Consider the following 20607-nt stretch of genomic DNA (forward strand, 5'->3'; position numbering starts at 1 on the left):
GCCGAGTCCGTGAATGTCCCCCTGTAAATAACCCATTTGTTTCTATTGGAAGCTTCAGAAGAAAGGCCATCTAAAAAACAGCGAAAACAAAACCAAAACCATAAACATTAAATTCTGAAACATATATTTTGAGATGACTTTTACTGCTCGTCCTTTTTATATTTCGACTTAAACTTATTTTGGTTTTTACCAATTTACCACTAATAAAATGTTCGTATTGGGCTCAATCACTATTTCAATATAAATAGCTTCAGACATATAAACTAGTTGACGTAAACCATGTGTTAATTCAAACAAATGTGTGAAATCCTCTAGTTCAGTTTCAATGACAAACTTTTTTTAGCATGACAAATCTTTGACGAAAAAAAAGAAAGCCAGGAAACGATATCCACATGAAACTAGGACAAAAAAGAAAATTTCGGGAGTTAGAACGATTAACTTTAAATATCGCGAGAAAAGGGACCGCTTTAAAAAGAATTAGACGGAATTTTTGTATCGGGTCCCGGTTGTTAAGCTCAGCTTAACAAGATCCTACGGAGGGATTCTTTTACTTAAGGGGTGGGAATTTACGTTCATTTACAAAATCCAAGCATAGGGGTCCTCCAAAAAATTAAGGACCCCTTTCCTAGGATTTTGCTTTACGTGAGGATCCCCGCCCCCCTTAGGAAGGACCCCCCCCCCCTTAGGATCCGGGACACCATACAATATTACTGGGGGCCGAAAAAACTTTGGTCAAAATTTTCCAGAAAGTGCCTAAAAACGCCGTGTTGGCCTGTTTTTTCCAAACTTTTCCTGCCGCTCAGAAAATTTGGCTAAAACAGGGACTTTTTAGTGCTTTGGGAGAGCTCGAATATCAATTTGGTTGACCTAAAAAAAAAAAAAGGTCGTCAAAATTTTGGAAAATTTTTGAAAATCCACTCCCACTCGAGAAAATCCTAGTGTGGGGTATGATTCTCCAAAGGAAACAAAAAAAAACTTTACCTTTTTTTCGAGCTTAATTAACTCCAATTTTTTAAAGATTGTTTCAAGCTTCGCTTTGACACGAGCAGTCTTAATTCTATTATTGGGCAAATATTTATTTTTCACTATTAAATTGGATGATTACCAAGGCCAGGCGCAAGAGATTGCGTAGCAGAAAGATGGAGAAACGGAAGTTTGCCGGCCAAATAACGTTTTTTCAGTTGTCCAAAAAAAACTTTTCAGTCTGACTAAAGTGTCACGCTTTTTTTGGCTTTAAATCCTCATTTTTTGTTGACCAGTAAAGTTTTCCGTCGATTGGTTTTTCTACAATGAGGGATGACACTGGTACTACCGCAACAGCAGCTCGCAACAAAAGACAACTCGCAAAACTACAATTTTTTGAAGCGGTATAGGCAAGTGGCGAACGCGAGCTTCGCTTCAATTTTTATGATTTTTTGGCACGTCGGCATGATCTTATGCTTACATCTTGTTTCAACCGCTTTTCTGGATTGCTTTGTAAAGTAGTTTATGAAAGCAAACTAGTTCAAAAATCTAGTTTTGCGACTTGTCAGCTGACCGAGTTTTTGCTATTTGTTTATTTGGATCTACTTAGCAATTGCCCCCCCCCCCCCCCACTTTGGTATATACTTAAAGAATTGCCACCCCTATTAATAAAAGCAGTAAATTAGCGCTGAGCTTTTTAGGGGGGAGGAGGGGGAGGGATCAATCCATTTGTGAACAACTGTCCGTCGGGACCTACAAGTAGATATGTGTTATGTATGTGTCAAGGATATACATTTTTTTTCATTAGACCGTTATGTTTCTGCTTCCATTTTAGGCCCTGCTCCAGATTCCCAAGTCAAATGTTTTTCTCCGAAAGAGTTCAAATTTACGGTGGGTCAAATTCAAAGGTTTCAAGTAACTTTAAATGAATTAATTACTGTTTAAGAGAGTTTAATCAAAGATTTTTTTTTCAAATAAAAGCATTTTTACCATATATTCCGACCATGGAGCCTCGAGGACTGTGGATCATGGGAACTACAGGCAGGTACTGCGTGTTCTGATTGGCTAGTTTTTCCACATTGGAAGGCGATGTGGGCTGAGGGGGGCGGGGGAGGTCAGTTGTTTCCTGGATCAGAGAGTTCTTCCCTGGTTCGGGACTGCCAGTGCGTTGGGAGAAGGGGACGTTTCCAACTGGAGGCGAGAGACTCCCGTCACTGTTGGTTGTCCCTAAAAAGATGTCCGTAGACTTCAAACTCCGAAAGCCTCAATGCAAGCTTTGTTTGAAAGCATTAGTGTTTGCAAGCTCTTACCGTTTGCGCGAAAACCTAAATTAGAATTTAAGTTATAGGACCAAGTTGACATTTTCATCCCTGCCCCCAATTTAAACCTCCAAGTCCACTGATGATTTTGAATTATAAAATTGCCTGCATGAGTAGTGTGAAATTAACTTATTTAAATCTTTATCAATCACATATATTTGCGTCATAGTTTGCTCGGTTTGGAAAGCGCACCCTAATACAACCTCAAAACCAAATTGAACGAAAAAAATTACTCTTGTATATCTGAAATTTCAGTGAACGCACACTTTTGAAAGAGCTAGAAGGCTGATAACAGATATTAAAAAGTAAAATGGCAACCCAGCAAGGTTATATGTTTTGTAAGAGTTTGTAAATAAGTAAATGAGTTATTATTCTACAGTATAATTTTTTTTCATATTATCTGCCTAACTAACCATCCGGCTTAGTTATCATCACATTCGGCAATTGAAACCCGAACTGCTGCTGATGCGGGTTATTCTGACTCATCTGGTGACTCATCTGGCTCTGATGACTCCCCATCATCACCTGGGGCAGAGGGGAGGGAGGGGGTAAGGTCATCACGGGGATGAACTGAGGCTGCGGGTACTGACCCCCCATCAAGTTGTGAGTCATAACTGGCTGGGAGAATAGAGGATGGTAGTTTCCATCTTTGTCGTCGTTAACCATCTGTTCCCGCTCAGATTCGAACTGGGTCTGGTCGAATGCACGTTTGATCTGAGACATCTGCAAAGATAGCAATAAATTTAAAAGCAAATTTTTTTTAACTTTAACAAAAAATTTGATAATTGAATTTTTTTTTGGCTTTTTAGGTCCTTTTTTTCGGCTGACCTATTCAAATAATGCTAGGGCATCTTTCGACAAAACAGCTTGCTGAAAAAATCAGTTTTTCATAGTATTAGTGAAAAAATGCTAGTCTGTCTGAGAAAGTGTTGAGAATTAAAAGTTTTTCTGCAGTTTCACAAACAAAATAAATATGAGAGCCTCAATTATTCAAAAGTTTCCAGTTTATACAATTAATTAGTGTTCAGTGTTAATTTTTTTCATAAATAAATAGTCGTTTATCTGAAACGAACCCAGTGTGGGAATAGGTTATTCGAAAAATTTCGTCAAATGGTGATCTCCCAGACTGTTTTTTTTTTTCAGATCAATGGGAATTGTGTTCATACGTCTCTCTTCACTCTGTGTTGACTGACCTTGTGGGTGAGGTATACCCAGAATGCAGTGACGACGGAGCAGAGGAAGAGGATGACTGCGGCTATCCCCGCGAACAGGTAGAGGGAAGTCGTCTCCGAGAAGTCATCCTGAAATGACAGATACAGTAAAAAAGAGATACAACTTTTCCTAATTTTTTTTCCGATTCTCAGCTTTTCCCCTGCTTTTTCTATGGTTTCCAATAAGACAATTAAGTGCAATAAGTTTTGTTTGTGATTTAGTGAATCAAACTAACTTCAGGCTGCTTTCGAAAACTTATTTGCCACTAATAATGAGATCGCCATTGTTTATTTGTGGTGTGTTTTTGGTGTCATGATATAAATTTTGGTATCACCATCGTTGTTAGACTCTAGTAATGTGGCTGACTGTTAATAACCACTGAAATACGTCTGAGTTGTTAGTTGGTTTATTCACGCAATGAACTATTTTTTCATGTATTTCTCATAGACAACTAGTGACTTCTCTTTTCAGAGGTCAAGGTCAACACAGTCCTCTTGCACTGACCTCGTCCACTCTGTACTCGAAGCACTGTAGTTTGGTGAATGCCGTGTTGCAGTAGGACCCATTCTGGAACCTGTCCTCACAATTGGCTGTTCTGTTCACGCAGAAGCCACGTTGACACAAGTACTCATTCTAGAATACATTTGGCTCTCTCTTATTGATGCCCTTAAAAGAAATTTGAGGCCCCTCCCCCAATAAGACTAAATTCAAAGTGAGGGGGTATATTTTTTTCATTACCAAACTTGGCGGTTATATATATAATGGCAGTAATGAAAATGATCTTCTGCAAAAAATCCGTAAGGAAATCTGTAACAAAAAATCCTGGCGAAGTACTTTAATTTTGGGAATGTTTACCTAAAAAGCTTTGGAAAAAAATTTTAGTCAACAGACGCCAAAAAACAAGAATAAAATACAAGACTGCTCGAAACCCTGTTGCGTATAAAACTCAATGAAAATGCCAAAATACCGTGTTAAAACTTGAAATGAACAAAACCAAACTAGGGACTTTTTCAGAAAGTCTTTTGTAGGAGGAAAGGCCGAGAAAAATTGAGCGTGCAATGTATGAACAGGTGTTTGCTCACGTATTTGCAGTAAGAGGCTATGCGTATGGTGGTGTACCAGAAGCTGAAGGTGCCCTTACGCCCTGGTCTCGCCATGTAGTGCAGATACATCTTCTCCTCCGAGGTCTAAGCACACTCCTATGTTACACTATGGCTTGTTTGGGGGAAGAATCTGTCGCGGTTAATGTATGGGACCAAAAATCTTTCCAAAAAGCTGTCTGACAGTTCTGATCTTCCACCAATTAACTCTGCCTAGAACGTATAAAACTCTAGAACGTATGGCTAGAATATAAAATTTTATTCTTTTGGTTTTTGAGGAACACAATTTTAAAGACACCCACTACAGACTCAAACCAGCGTTTTGTCCAAAAAACAAAAACTCGCCTCTACGTTCAGGGATAAGAAAAATATTTAGGATCCCAATCAAAAAAAATGATTGACTCAAAAAAAAGGTCAGCAAAATGACACTCACGCCAGATCCCCCAACACATATTTTGACAACAAGTTTACACTTTTTTGATTATTTCTTCAATTGTTATAACTTTGATGAAACATTGTAAACTGTAGTTGTCACCTCTAGGTCCTTGGACCAGTAGTTGGTGCAGTGGGGCCTCTTGTCTATGAGTCTGTCGTCACTCGGCAGTCCAGAGTAGGCCTCGAAGCTGTTGTTCGAACAGTCGTTCGGGAACCCCAGCGAGATCTGGTCGAACTGCATCAGAATCTTCATCTCACCGTCACTAAGCACATTTAGAAAAATTATCTTTAAGTTTGTTGGAACCATCGGTAAAAATATGTTTTATACGGAGCCGAAATGATCATAAACTTGAGAAAAATGGTTAAAACATTTTAAAAATAAAAAACGTCTATAAATAACTTTTTTGCAGAAAATTAGCACATTTCTTAAACACTGATAATTCTTGTGGCATGATGCACCGGCAATTATCAATGTTTAAAAATGTCAAGTTTTCCTGCAGGAAAAAAAACTGTTTTATTAGACGTTTTCTTATCTTTAAAATGTTTTAATCATTTTTTTTTTCAAGTTTATGATGAATGATGATAAATCAGATTTTAGAAATTGAAAATTGATTTTTAAAATAGATTTGCAAAATGATTTTGATTTTTTTTAAATTTAAAGTTTATCTAGAGTAAATTGAACCAACCCGAGCGACCAGTCTGGCCTGTATATGATCCACGTGCAGTCTATTCCGAAGAAGGGGGCCAGAGGGAAGTCCTGGTACATGGCATCGGAAGATACGAACGCCTCCTGCTCCCTCAAGTGGTACACACAGTCGTCCCTCACTCTCTGCTCGTTCGTCTGGATGAACTCGAACTGGAGGACGAAGCCAGTCTGCTCCACGTGGTCGTCACTCCGGAACTCGATGTGGATATTGCGACCAGATGATTCGTACCTGGAACGATATATCGCATTTTTTCTGTAAGTTTGCCCAAGTACATCTGTAGATCAGAAGCTAAAAATTTTCACCGAGCCAAAACAAAATTTTAGATTTTCTCTTTTTTTCCATTGTGAGTTAGGACCGAAGTGTAACTCATAGAGTAATTTCGGATAGGGTACACCGTCTGCTCGTCACGCTATCTTATTTTCGGCCGGATAGATTCGTGCAACTTCTTAGTCTAATACCGATCCTAATCTTACTCTTATACTATCTAGTCTCAGGTTGTTTAACTAGTCTCTGCTAGGCTCAATAGATCTAGGGTATACTGGTTTATTGCGGCTGCTGAAGTGCTCGGGAGAGTCCAACTAATTTCTAAGTTAAATTCAAATCTCTCTGGTGCTGAAATTACAAGTAACTTCAGCACTTACAAATAAGTGGGTTGTTAGTTAGATGGATCATGATTGGTTAATATTAAATACTTTACATTGGTAAAACATTTAATTTATCCAATCATAAAATATAGTTTAGATCAGGTTCCACCCATCCGGGTTTTACAGAGTTTTTTAGAACAGTTCTTCTGTAATTCAAGGGTGGATGATGGACGTTGGTATTTGGCGAACATCATATTTTTCTTCCGCTTCTTCTTGTGACAACGACTGGGTCTTTGCAACAAAATCAATTCTGATTTCAGAATGGTTGGCTATGTCAGGTTTTTCTGTTCTTCGTGGAGAACTTCTTTTGTGTCTGATCTTAGCTTGGGAATGGCGTGGAGATTGTGCGTGGAGGGGATGCCTGGTTACTCGGATCTGTACGTACACTTGGGTCATCGAGGTGGTCATTGGTCTGGTTCAATGAAGTCCTTTTCTGCGAGGTCAAGTCGTACTCTAAATCCTTTGAGTGGTGATTGTGAGCGGCATATTGATTGTAGTTGGTCATTCTCTCTCGAGTGTAGTGGGGTCGTCTTGTCTTTTGATGTTCGTCCTTGGTGTTGTATTCTGATCTATATATTGCATCATGTGATTTTACATTTTATAAAACTTTTATTAGTTTAATATTTTTTAATCATGATTTTAGTTAGTTGTTTTCACAAAAGCTTTTTGTTTTAGTTCGGTTATTTTGAAGAGTTACTCACCCTTGAGTAGCTCTTATTAAAAATAAAGGTGTGGTCACAAAGCGTGGATGTAGCGCGGTGGGTTAGGCCGGCTATAGAGCATGCTCAGGACGTCCTTTCCTGGTGGGTTAGGCCAGGGGTGGGAGTATGATTTCATGCGGTGTTTGTGAGGGGTCCTGTTATGTGACAACGTTTTATGTTGGGTTTGTTGTGGTTTTACTTATGTCTTGTTGGTTATGTACTTTTTCCAAAAAGCAATTTGTTTGTGGTATGGGTTTGTCTTTCGACTTTTTGTGTTTTATTATTTCTTTCTAAGACTTTGTAATAGTCTTCAAAAGAATAAATTATCCAGTTTTAAACTGGGTTAATCCGGTTTGGGTACCGTTGGTTTCCTTTTCTAAGTCATGCTGTTATTCTATGATTTGTGGTATTTAGTAAGCTGCGTTGGTTAGTTTTGTTTAGTATATGATTCCTTTCCAACCGGGTTAAAGGAAAGTTTGAAACTTGTTATCGTGTGTTAGAGTTATTGAGTGTGAAAACTTGAAACTGAAATTCATTATTTTAAACAATTCTTCGTGGGCGAGCTGTGCGAGTGTGGATAGAATTTCTGTGTGAATGAATGAAAATATCAAAAGGTTAGTACTGCAATTGCATTTTATTAATTTACTGCATAGAATTTGGAAATTTACTGCTAGTTATGGGGGAAGTTTAAGATACAAATTTTCATCATAATTAGATTTACTGCTGTTGGGGGAAAATTTATAAATGAATTTACTGCATTGGTATTATATTTATTTAATTGTTGGTGCAAAAGTTTAATAGGGTCTTAAACAGTTTTGAAGAAGTTTGCTATTTTTTATTTTTTCTTTTGTGAATGTTTCAGATGATCTAGGATGAAGGCTAAAAATCTAAAGAAAACATGATTAAAGAATGGTGAGTTTTTCAATATTTTAATTAGTTAGTAATATTCATTGAATTCATACTTACCTGTTAGTCGTCGGGGAAAAAACCGTGGGGGAAGATGTCGTGAATTAGTTCTGAAGTTGTTAGTAGTTTAGCTAGAATGCGGATGATATTTTTAGTCTGAAGTAGTGGCCAAAGCAATTGAAGTGCCTTAATAGTGGTTAGTTCTTCAGTGCTTACTGCAAACTCATAAGGTGTGTTTTGGATTAAGTTATATAATTTGTGGTTAAATTTAGTGTTGTGGATGAATTCTAAAATTGGGATTTCTATAGGTTGTAGGAACTCGTGCGGGATAAGGAAGGGTCGGGATTCTTCGGCGTTGAAGGTCTTGGTGATGGGGCAGAAAATGTACATTTGGGTTATGGGATCATAATTACGAAGAATACCATGGAGGTTAGTGTCTTTAATACAATATGTGAAATTTAGGAAATACGGTGAAGTTTATTTTGAGTTGATGAATTGGAAACGATGGTGTGGTTGTCTAGAGGGTGTGTGGAGGTCAAAGTGATTTTGGATGAAACGATAGTAACTGTATGTATGTGTTTGTTTAGTGCGCAACATAATATCATGTGAGCAGTGCAAATCTCTTTCGTGTGGTGCAAGGAAATGAAAGGTTAGTGAAAAGATTTGGAAGCGTTCTTTAAAACTTTCGTATGCTTGTGTGTTTGTTAGTGCTTCTGAAATAATGTGATCAAACTTTCGGTCGAAGATGTTTAGTGTAAATACATATGGTGTCTTGATGAAAAATTTCTCGGTGATTTGTGGATTAGCGAAGCGATCGTCGTCTAAGAATTGATCTTGGTTAGCTCTAATGATGTTGTGATCGTAGTATTCTAGTGTATATTCATTAGCTCTAGGTGCAGTGTGTATTTTTAGTGATTTTTTATATCCAACGTAAGTAAACTGTCTAGCGGTTAGTGGTGTAGTTAGTCGATATAGCATGTCTTTGTTTCGTTCTATATCGATGGAAATGTTGGATAAAGGTAAGCAAAGAGGGTTAGTGAAATGATAGTATGAGGTCCAAGAGAGAGTGGGCATTAAAACGTATTCATCTACAAAGTTGCGTGTTTCGTTAGCGTCGTGAGGGGTGTTTAAAGTGTATTGTGGAAATGAGGGTAAAGTGATAGCTAAAAATTCTTTAGTGTTAGTATGCTGGGGGTGGTTGATGTATTCACGGGCTGTTCCTGGTTTTGCTGGGAAAGGATGGTTGGGGAATTTTCTTTTAAAAGTGCGGTAAGCTCTATTAGTGTTGAGTGAAGATATAGTGGATGTGGATGATGGTGTTAATGATTCAGTATAGTTTGAAGAGGGTGTAGGGGGATTGGATGAATTTGTAGTGGAGGAGATTTGGCTGTGTGTCGACATTGTTATGTTCTTCGTCGTATGTATTTTGTCGTGTTGTTATTTTTGTGTTATATTCTTTTATTTGTGCGTCTAAAAGAATTTTGTTTATAGATGTAGAAAAGATTCCAAAAAATCCTGCAAAGAGTATGCGTGCTACGCTTGCTTGTCTGTTTACTTGTGTGTGTATAGCACATGTATTGTAGATTCCTTTTAAAAGTGAGAAAAGAAATCCAATAAAGTTAAACATTGCGTATAAAATAGTCAATTTTTCTAAGATGTAGTAGGGCCATCCTAGAAAATCAAGGATTTCATTCTTGAGTGTAACAAAGCTAAAAATGTTGATTGGTGATATATCTTGGGGACGGTATTTTTCGCCGTTTAGATATATATAATCTTTAATGTCTTTAAAATATCCGCTATAGTCTTGCGTGTAGATATCGGCAAACCCTGCGGTTTCTGCAAGTTTGCGTAAGTTTTGGTCAATTGATTGTCTTTGTATAGTGTCCATTTGTGTTAATAATTCTTGGAATTGTTGTGTTCTAATGTGATGTTGAATATCTGATTTTGAATAGATTCCTATTGATTGTAAGTCTATATTTGGGTTTCGAGCGATAGCGCGAATGCTTTCTGGTGAAAATTTTTTGAGTGATTGCATTAATGTGGGATATGGAGTGAGAAGATAATATTTATTTTCATCAGGGTTTAGTTGTACTACATTGTGGCTATTTTCTGATCCACATGGGACTGCGGTATCCCAGAAATAGGTTCTTCGTGAAAGTGTATCCACGAAATGTACTTTATTCTTATAAAAGATAGGGATTCTTTTATAACATCGTTTATCTTCAAAAACGTATAGTGGTGATACTTTTTTAGTACAAGTATAAAACCATAAGATGTTTCCTTCATAGTCTAAAAAATTTGATCTATTTCCAGATAATAAGTATCCTGCATAGGGTATTTTTAATACTGCTAGTGCAAGTGATTGTAATATTTGTGTTCGTTCTAATTCGCATAGTTGGTGTAGTGTTTCTAATTCGGAGAGTGACATTTCTTGAAAAATTCGGCTAATTGTATAATCTAGTTTCATATCTAGATGAATATCATAGTGGATATTACCGAAATATGTAGTATTCATTAGTGATAATTCTTGTAAGCGTGTGCTTCTGGTGTCATAAGGTTTTAGATGTCCACCAGGTTGTCCGTTGCTTTTTTCAAAATTAACTGGTATATAGGATGTTCCTTCGTTTAGAGGATGACCTGTGGCATATGGGTCGATTTTTACTTTTCCAGTGGTCATGTCGAATCCTTTTTCGTATTCAACTAATATTTCAGAGTATTGTGTTCTGTGAAGTGGATTCCTGTATTTACATGCAAGTTCTGTTTCTTGATATATTTGAAATCGTGTCAATTTATTTTCTATATTGTCTATGTTTCTAAAATCGGAACTTAGTTTGCGTGATGGATGGACTTGTTCATAAGGAATTGATTGTATGAAATATTTTTCGTGAAATTTTATCATACGAGCGTGTATTTTTGCTACTTGAAATGTTGTACATGTATCTTCGGGGAACCAAACAATTGTTGCTTGTGTTCTTGTTGTAGGGTCGCAATATCCTTGATCATTTTTACAAGGTAGTCGGATTCCTTGATAGATCATTGTATTATCAGATAAATCTCGTGTGAGTTGTATTTTTTCGAGTTGTATTTTCCAATCGAAAAACATTATTTCTTGGTATCCTTTATTTTTCGTGTCTGCTTTGCAGTTTGATGGGTTATTTATACCAATGTGTGGTATCCAATGTTTATCATGTAGGTCATAGGTTAATCGTCCGTGTGCGCCGTTATACGGGTATTTTTCGTCTAATTTTATATGTCCTTGGTGTCTTTCAAGTTGTGATTGGTGTACAGAGTCTGAAAAAACTTGAAAATTAACTAATTTTCTTTGGGAATTTTTATTTTGTGTGATGTTTAGTCTAAGTAATTCATTTTTACAATCGTCGGGATTGAGATGTAAAAGACGTTCTATATTACTTTGATAGAATGATTCATGGTCAAGTCGGTTTTTGTTGCCGTTGGAGACTTGTGAACAATGTACTTTCTTTTCGGAAAATGTCGCTGTGAATTTATAACCTGTAACTGTTGTTGCTCGGGCTTTTGAATAGAGTGTTGCTATTATATCTGTGGTTTCTATAGCCTGTGGTTCTGTTTCACATTGTGATACTTGATTTATTGCATATTTGTGTAGTGTTTTTTGTTCATTTTCTTCACAATCGTAATGTGTTACTAATAAATCTTGTGGTCCTGTACGAGGGGAAGGGTTTATGTTTTGATTTGAGGTAACTAGAAAAGGGAGTTGAAGAAAAATTAATAATTTTAGAATATACATGTGTATGATAATCCTGAGTATGGGTTATAAAATGTAATGTAACCAATTGTGTTTTTGGTGTATCTGTCGTATTTGTATATTACTTCAGTAGTTATAAACGGTGGTGGTAGTGATTGAGCTGTTATGTTAGGTGGATTTAATGGGTAGGGATGTTGTGTAATATTGTTTAATTTAACTGTGATTTCAAACTTTAATTGTAAACTGTTTTGTTGGAGTATTTGAATATTGTGATCACGGATATCGTTGTGAATATCTTGGCGATATTGTAATCTATTAAGTGCCCAGTTATGAAGGCGGTTACTTTCTTGATGCTGTCCAAATAATGGTGGAGGTGCTGTGAATGTATTCCAATCTAATCTTAAAGGAATATTTATTGATGATTGTTCTCGATATCTGGCGTCGAGATTATTTGGAAAATTTAAGTTAAAGGGTGGTGGTGAAAACTGGCTTATTGATGGTGTTGATGGTAGTGATAATGTTTCTGGAAGTGATGAGGATGTTGTTGTATCCGTAGAAATATCTATGGGGTCATTGACTAAATTTGGTTCACCTTGTGTAAATGAATGTGTAGTCCAATATGGCAGTCGTGATGTTAGGTTTGGGGGGTTAAAAGGATTTTCACGTATTTGTTCAGATGTTGGTGTTGAACCTAAGTAATCTGATGGTAAGCTTGAGGTGCTACGTTGTGAAAAAAGTGTAGGAGTTTCTGGTGTGATACCAGTGGTGTTTTCTGGAGTGGTTTGTGATGGGGATTGAGGTATATCAAAATGAACTCGGGGAGTTTGAAAATTTCTATTTCGTCGAGGATGTATAATTTGTCTATTGATTTCTGTTGTGTTTTGGTTTTGACTAAGGTTTCGTATTCTACTTAGTTCTTGTGGTAGTGTTGGGTAAAGATTATATGTTGGTTCACTTAGAGATGCTTGTCGTTGAACTGGTTCTAGTGGTTCAGATAAACGAGCGTGCCGTTCTTCAAAAGTGTATGGATTGTCTTGAAAAGAAATTCGTGTAGATGTTTGAGGATTTTGAGTAGTTGAAGGTGGTGTTGGATTATCTTGGGATGATGTCGGTGAAGACTGATTTTGTGACTGTTGGGTAGCAATTTTTGATGGATTTTTGAATTGTTACTTTAGTGAGAAATTTTGTGTTTATTTTAATATTCTTCCAAAAAAAGAATTAGAAGGATTGTTGCTAGGGCAAATGTGAGGATTGCTTTCTTTATACATTTACAGATGGTCAAAATGAGGGATGATAAAAATGTTATGAAAATTACAAACAATAAAAAAATATCGGTTCTACTGAAAATTGTTCGTATCATTTAGACAAGTTGTTAAAATCGTACCTGTGGATATATTCAAGGGTTTTGGAAAGTTGGAGGAATAGTTCGAGTATTGTGTAGAAAATTAAAAAAATGTTACAAAAAATGATTAAGATTATTAGAAAAGATTCAAGTATATCAAAAAGAAATATTATAAAAGCTTCAAGTATTGAAAAAAAATGTTAAAAATTTATAAGTATTTGAGCGACTGTTTGAGAGAAAAGCATTTAAGAAATGATCTCTTGGTCGAATATTTTTTGCTGTTTGAGGCGATTTTCTAGTGTGGTCGAATTATTTATTAGTTTTTTGACAAGTGGGTTGAGTTTTGTAAAAAATTGTTGGGGGCAATTTTCATGGCGACTGGGAGGTCGTCTTTTTCTTTATTTTTGTTTGTCAAATGATCCGGGGTATGGTGAGATTTTTGTACTTTAGGCTAATTAAAATCTTCATTTTGTTACTTTAGGCTAAGTTATCAAATTTGTTTTGGGGGTATTCGTGGTCTGAGTTGGGGAAATATTGTTGATCTTTGGGTTATTAGATAAGGGAGTGGTACGGTATTATGGTGATATTTATTTTAGCTGTCAAGTTGGAGTGGTTTGCTTATTTTTGACCTGGAGGTTGTAAAGTTATAGTTAGAGATGTGCCTGGAGTTCTAGATTATTCGTCTAATTGATCTTAGTTTGAGTTAGAGAAAGTGGCGGATTGGATGAATCCTATTGGTCTATTTTGAACTAGAATTATTGCGTACTTGTGAGCATGTTATTTTGAAATGAAAAATGTTACTGATGTTTCAAGATTGTGAAGTGTAAAATCTTAAAATTACTTTTTAAATTCTACTTTCTTTAATATTTTAGATTGGGGGATGAACATTTTGTAGTTTTTACGTGGTTGATTTCGGAGTCTTGTTGTTTTTCTATGTTCTGATTTGTCTATTTCTTCTTGGGGTATTATTTGTTCTGTCATTTTTCTATTTTTTCTTGGTTTTGGAGATTCTTTATGGTTTTGTGTATTGTTTTTGGTGGCGGTTGGTTTTGTGTTTTGATTTTCGGTGGGGTTATCATTTTGTTCTGTGTTTTTCAGATGTGGTTCATTTTGAATGATTTTTAATCCTGTGAAAGAATATAATTGGGTTAATTCGCGGAGTGCGTATTCTTTTGGGTAATAAGGTAATAGGTTGTTTCGATGCTGAACGATTTCTTTTTTGTTTGAGTCGGTAATTTTATATGTGACATCAGTGGGTTTTGCAATTATTTGGTAGGGTCCTTTTCGGAGGGGTTGTAATTTTTTAGAAATTCCTTTTTGAGTATTAAAATTAGGTATTAAAACAAATGTTCCAATTTTTAAATCGGAAGCTGGTGTAAAGCGTGAATTGATTTGTTCATTTATGTTTTGTCTTTGTAATAACTTTTTCGTTATTTTTTGGTAAATTTCGTTGTGTTTCTTATCTCTATTTAAAATCCATTCGGTGTGTGTACCGGAGGCTAATTTAAGAATTTGTGGGTGATGAAAATGATCTTCATCGTGTGTATGTAAAGGTAGGTTATAACAAATTGAGTCTTTATTTGGTTGACAATAACCTTGTGCGTTTTTATGAGAATTTGCTGTAAACATTATTGGTTTGCGTGGCTTTTGGTTAAAAACCATTTCGTATGGTGACATTCCTAAAGTTGTCGTTATTTGTGAATTATATGCTAAGGGAAATAATTTTACATCTGCTGACCATTCGGTATATTTTGTATCATTTCCATTGATGATACATCTAAGATATTCTTGTAGTGAACGGTTCATACCTTCGACTAAGCCGTTTGTCCAAGGTGCATGAGATGTACGTGGTTTGTGTTTAATGTTATATAAATGACATAGTGTTATTATTTCATTATTTATGAATTCTGTACCATTGTCTGTAACTAAAATTTCTGGTAGTCCAAATTTTGCTATCCAGTGTTCATAAAGTGTTGTGTATGCGTAATAAGCATTACAATGTGGTACTGGGTTAAGTGCTACATAGTGTGTGAATGCGTCAACAATTACCATAATGTAGGAGTTTCCTTCTGATGAGGGTGAAATTGGTCCTTTAGTATCAAATGAGATACGGTGATTAAAGTACAAACTTTGTCCTTTAAAATCTTGTTTTTGTGCTATTTGTTTTTGATTTGGGTAAGGTTTATTTAATTGACATACTATACAGTCATTGCATAGTACTTTTATCCAAATTGGTGCATTTGGGAAATAAAAGTTTTGTATAAAATTTGAATATGTTTTCTCTGATCCAGAGTGTCCTTTAATATTTTGTGTATGTGAAATATTAAAAGCTATAAGAATCATACTTAAAGGGAGACATGGAACTGTAGATTCTTTTAGTTTGTATTCTAGAAGGTCTGTGTTTTCGTTAATTGTTGTATTATTGAATTTTCGAAAATATCGGAGGAGTGTTTTATTTCCTAAAATGGTTGAATCTGCTTTGATAGGTTTAGTTTTATATTTGTGCCATGATTTCAGTTGTCGAATTACTGGGTCAAGGTTTTGATATTGTTTCAGTGTTGAAATTGTAATTGTTTCTGTTGGGGGGAGAAAAATGTTTTCGATTTCTAATGTAGATAAGGGTATTGTATCAAGTGGGTCGTGAAGGTCAAAAACTTGATTTATTGTGTATTTTGAATCATTTGTTTGTGGTCCTGATAAATTTATTTTATCAGTTAAATCTTCTTTTTCAATTAGTGGAAAATGGTCTTTCTTAGGCAGGTGTTGTTTTGTTCGTTTTTGTTGAGTGTTATTTTTTATCCATTGAGAATATGGGATTGGTTTGAAGGTTGATGTTCCAAGTAAATCAACTTCATAATGATTATTTTGACAATCTAAATAAAGTGGGAAATGTTGTAAATTATTTATTTGTGATTGTTCAATATCAGTTTTTACTGCATATTTGCATTCTAATCGGGGTGATGTTTCGTTTTCTGCAAGGTAGAATTTTATATTTTTGGGTATTTCAACTGTTGTTTTTCGTGTAAGTAATTCAGGTGGTGTATTTCGACTTAAGGTGTCTGGTAATGCAAGATTTTTTCCTGCAGTCCAAACTATATGTAAGTTTGGAAATTTCATTAGAATTAGTTGAAATCTGTAAACTCGGTGGTTTGGGTTAGATTTCTGTGTGAAGAGAAAGATGATTGGTTTATGGTCTGTGAATAGAACTGTTGGATGTTTTGATCCAAGTATCAGAAATTCATATTCTGTCAGTGTATATATTATGGCTGTACATTCTCTCATTAGAGTTGAGAGTCGTAGCTCTGCTTGAGTGAATAATCGAGAATTTGCTGATATCAAGTTCATTTTATTTGTACCATTATGTGATTGTAATAGTGCTGCGCCGATGCCAAAGTTCGAAGCATCGCACATTGCATAAAATGGTTGATTTGAGTCTGGAATTGTGTTTGAAATTTGTTCAGTTAAAAGTTTCTTTATTTCTTCAAATCGTGTTTGATGTTCTGTGTTCCATTCAAAATTATTTTGTTGTCTAAGGATGTTATAAAATGGTCGTAGATATAATTGCATTTTATAAACATTTTTACTTAAAAAGTTTAACATTCCAAGGAATTCTTGGATTTTCTTTTTATTTGTTGGTGGTTGAAGTTTTTGAATAGCGTCAATGCGTGATTTCAGTGGAGTGATTGTTTTTCTTTCTATGTTATGTCCTAAGAATTTAACTCTTGTCAAAAAGAAGTGTGATTTATCGGGGGCGGCCTTCAGATTTTCGTTCTGAAGTATTTGGTGATATTTTTCTAAAACATTGAACATTTCGTCTTTTGTTTGTGATTGCATAAAAACATCGTCTAGATAGGTGATTGCGTTTTTCTTGAGTATTAGTGGTCTAAAAATTTTGCTCATAAAAGCTGAAAATGCTGCTGGTCCTATGGATATTCCATAGAATAAACGGTTAAATTCATATTGTTGGTTTCCGATAACAAATTGTGTTAAACGTCGTGATTGTTCATCTAGTGGCATTTGATTGTATGCACTATTCATATCGGCGGTTGTAAAGTATTTGCCGTTTATTTTTGTTAAAATAACTTGTATTGGTTCAATGGGCCAATTACATTTTGATTCGTCTATAAGTGAATTGAGGTATCTAGCATCGAGAACGATTTTTAATGATTCTCCTTTGGCTAGAATGATAACGGGGTTGATGAATGTGTTGCCTTTTGGTTGTTCTTCTTTATTAACTGGTGATATGATGTTGTATTGTTCTAAAATATCGAGTAATCTGTTTACTTTATCATGTAAGTGAATTGGTACTTTACTTGCTCTCTGTTTTTTGAAAACTGCGTTTGGTTTTAATGGGAGATGTAGTGATGAACTGATTTTGCCAACATCGAATTTTGATGTTGCATAGACTGATGAATATTTTATTAGCTGTTTGGCTAACTTTTCAAATTCGTCTTGTGTTATTTGTGAATGTTGGAAATTAAACATTGTTAAAAATTTTTGTTGGTCCTCTGTGTAGTTACTTATGTTGAATGTAGGTTTGAAATATGGAGTTTTTGTGAAATAATCCGTATTTCTGTTTTCGTTACTTATTATATTATTTATAGATAATTCTTCATTAAGAATTGTAGATTGGCAAATATCTAGTAATTGGAGTATATTATTTACGCGATAGGCTTTTTCGTGTATTGGTGATATTGTAGCGTTGGTTTCACAATATCCTAAAAGTCCTAAAGGTAATGTTACTTGGTAAGGTGTGTTGTTATAAACATGTAGGGAAATAATATCTGAATTCGAATTTTTTAAATATTTTATTGAAGAGATTGTGATTTTGAAAAATTTATGAATAGGTTTGAATTCAAAATCTGACATATAAAATTTTTGTTTGTTTTGTTCTTTATCATATTGGTGAACTTGTTTGATTGAAAAATTATAGATGTTTCCTGATAGTGGTTTCAGGTGTTTTCTTTGTTGGTTATATATTGGATAGAATTTTGAAAAGAATGGTGGTTGTTTGTTTAATCTTTGAAAAAATGTTAGGGATGTTTCTTTTGTTTTTGTATATTTATCTTTGATTAATATTTTACTATTTAGGATGTTTATTGTTGGTATATACTTCGAAATAAATGGTATTCCAATGATATTATATTTAATATCAGTGATATGGAATATTTGTTTAAATGGCTTATTTAAAATTTTGCTTTGTTCCATTGTTCTGGTAGGGAGGAGAAATAATTGGATTTTTCCGTAGTTTATCAGTGTTGATCCTTGTGCTGTTGCTAGTTTGCTGGAGGTTTCAAGAGGTGTTAGCTTTGGGTGTAAGGATTTTATTTCATTCCATGTGGGGATGTTTATTATGTTTGATTCTGCTCCTGAATCAATTAAAAAATCTATTTCAAGGTCTGGTGGTTGAAATTCTTTATTTCTTGGGCTTTCTAAGAGAAATGGTATTGTCCAAATTTTTTCTTTGGGTTGTTCTTTTTGTATATTTTGGTAGATGTGGTTTGTATTCAAGCATTTTGTTTTGACATTTTGATTGGGTTGTTCTGTAGTATTTTTTGCATTTGTTTCTTGCGTTGTTGGTGTGGAATTTATGGGTGTATTGTAATGATTTTGAAGAAATTCTGATTGATTTTCATATATGTGTGATGGAAAGGGTTGTTCATATATGACAGATTCATAGTCATTTTCGACTTTTATCATATTGATAGCAAGAGTGTTTTCAGTATCACTTTCTGAATCTGATGATGTACAGTTTATTTGATTGAGTTGTAACGCATCAGTTACTGTGTCATCAATACCTGGAGGGTCTGATGTTGTTTCTGGGTTAGATTGTACTTGATTGATTTGCCTTTGATGTTTAGGTGTATTACTTCTATGACGATTATTAGAATTATTATAGTTATTATTATTCCTATGTGGTGATTGGGAATAATTTCTGTAACGATTATTATAACTTGGGTGTCGATTTTGTGAATTATTTCGCGATCTGTTTTGGTAGTTATTGTTTGGTCTGTTATAGTTCGATCTATTATATGAGTTATTCCTTGATCGATTGTTCGGATAATTCTGGTTTCGGTTGTTTGAATAACTTCTATTTCGATTATAGGAGTAGTTTCTATTCCTATTGTATGATGAATTTCGTGATTGGTTGTTTGGATAGTAGTTATTTCTTGATTGGGAATTAGATCTAGAAACAAATCGTTGTGTATTTGAATTTGATCTGGAGTAGTTATTTCTACTATTTGGTCTATTGTAGTGATTTTGTGATGAATTTTGTGTATTTCTTCGTTCTGGTGATCTTCCTCTATAACTTGAGTTATATGGGGATTGATTTCTTGTATAACTTGTATTGTTCGGAAGTGGCTTTCCTGAACTGTTGTTGCTGTATACATTTTTGTTTGGTAGATTTTGATCTTTTTTCATGTATTGATAGAATGATTTATTTGGTTCTTTGTATTTTTGAGGTTTATTTTGACTATCTTGCTGTTTTTGTCTACATTCGGAAATACTATGTCCGTATCGTCGGCAATAATTACACCATTTTTTGAAAGATGGTTTGCCTTTGAAGTTTGGGTTCTTTTCATAAATATTGAGTATTTCAGTGATTTTTTCAACGAGGTCTGTTTCTGATTCCTGTATATTATTAATATTAGTGGAAGTCGTTTCAATTTTGTTAACGTATTGTAATTTCAGATTTTCCGTTTCTTCTAGTTTCATCGTGATTTCTGCTTGTTCTAGTTTGTCTACTAGTTTTCGAAAATCTAAATCGGGTTCTCGAATTGAAGAAGGATGAGATGCTCTCTTTTTTATTGCTATTTTCCTTAATTGTGGTGTTAAGGTCATCATTAAGATTTCTGTCATCTTTGTGTTTTTATAGTCATGTGTATTTAGTGAATATGCTTTTCGAACTAGTGTTTCGATTCGTACTGCTATTTGCTTGATGGTTTCGTTTGGTAATCTGCGAATTTCATTACATAAAACTCTTTGTTGTTGTTTGTTTCTTTCGGAGTCAAACATTTTTGAAAATTCTTGTGTAAATCTTTTCCAGTTTGATTTTATTTCTTGAGGTAGTACTGAAAACCATTTTTGGGCTGCGCCATCTAAGGTTGTTTGTATCAACGCTGTGCGTCGATGTATCCAGTTTTGATGTAGTGGCGTATTAATTGGTTCAGGTCCTATATTTAAAATCAAATTTGCTGTTACTCCATTTAAATAATCTTCTACAGAGTATTCAGGGTCTGTTCCTGTGAAAACCATTAAAGGTTTGTTTGATGTTATTGATGATCCACCCATAAGGTATGGATTCATTGTCATTTGTAATGATTCTGCTGCATTTGGCATTTGAGAAAAATTTGAAAGTTGATTTCTTGTTATTTCATGTTGTTGAAGATAATATGGGAGTGGTATTTCATTTTGCATTTGTGATGGTTGATACGAGTGTGCAGTCATTGGATTTTGTTGTTGAATTGGTTGAGAAGATTGTGTATTAATTAGATTTTGTTGTTGAATTGGTTGTTGATTAAGTGCATCTATTGGTTGTGGAGAAAAATTTCT

This window comes from Symsagittifera roscoffensis, chromosome 5 (genome assembly GCF_963678635.1).
Source record: "Symsagittifera roscoffensis chromosome 5, txSymRosc1.1, whole genome shotgun sequence".
Taxonomy (NCBI): Eukaryota; Metazoa; Xenacoelomorpha; order Acoela; family Convolutidae; genus Symsagittifera; species Symsagittifera roscoffensis.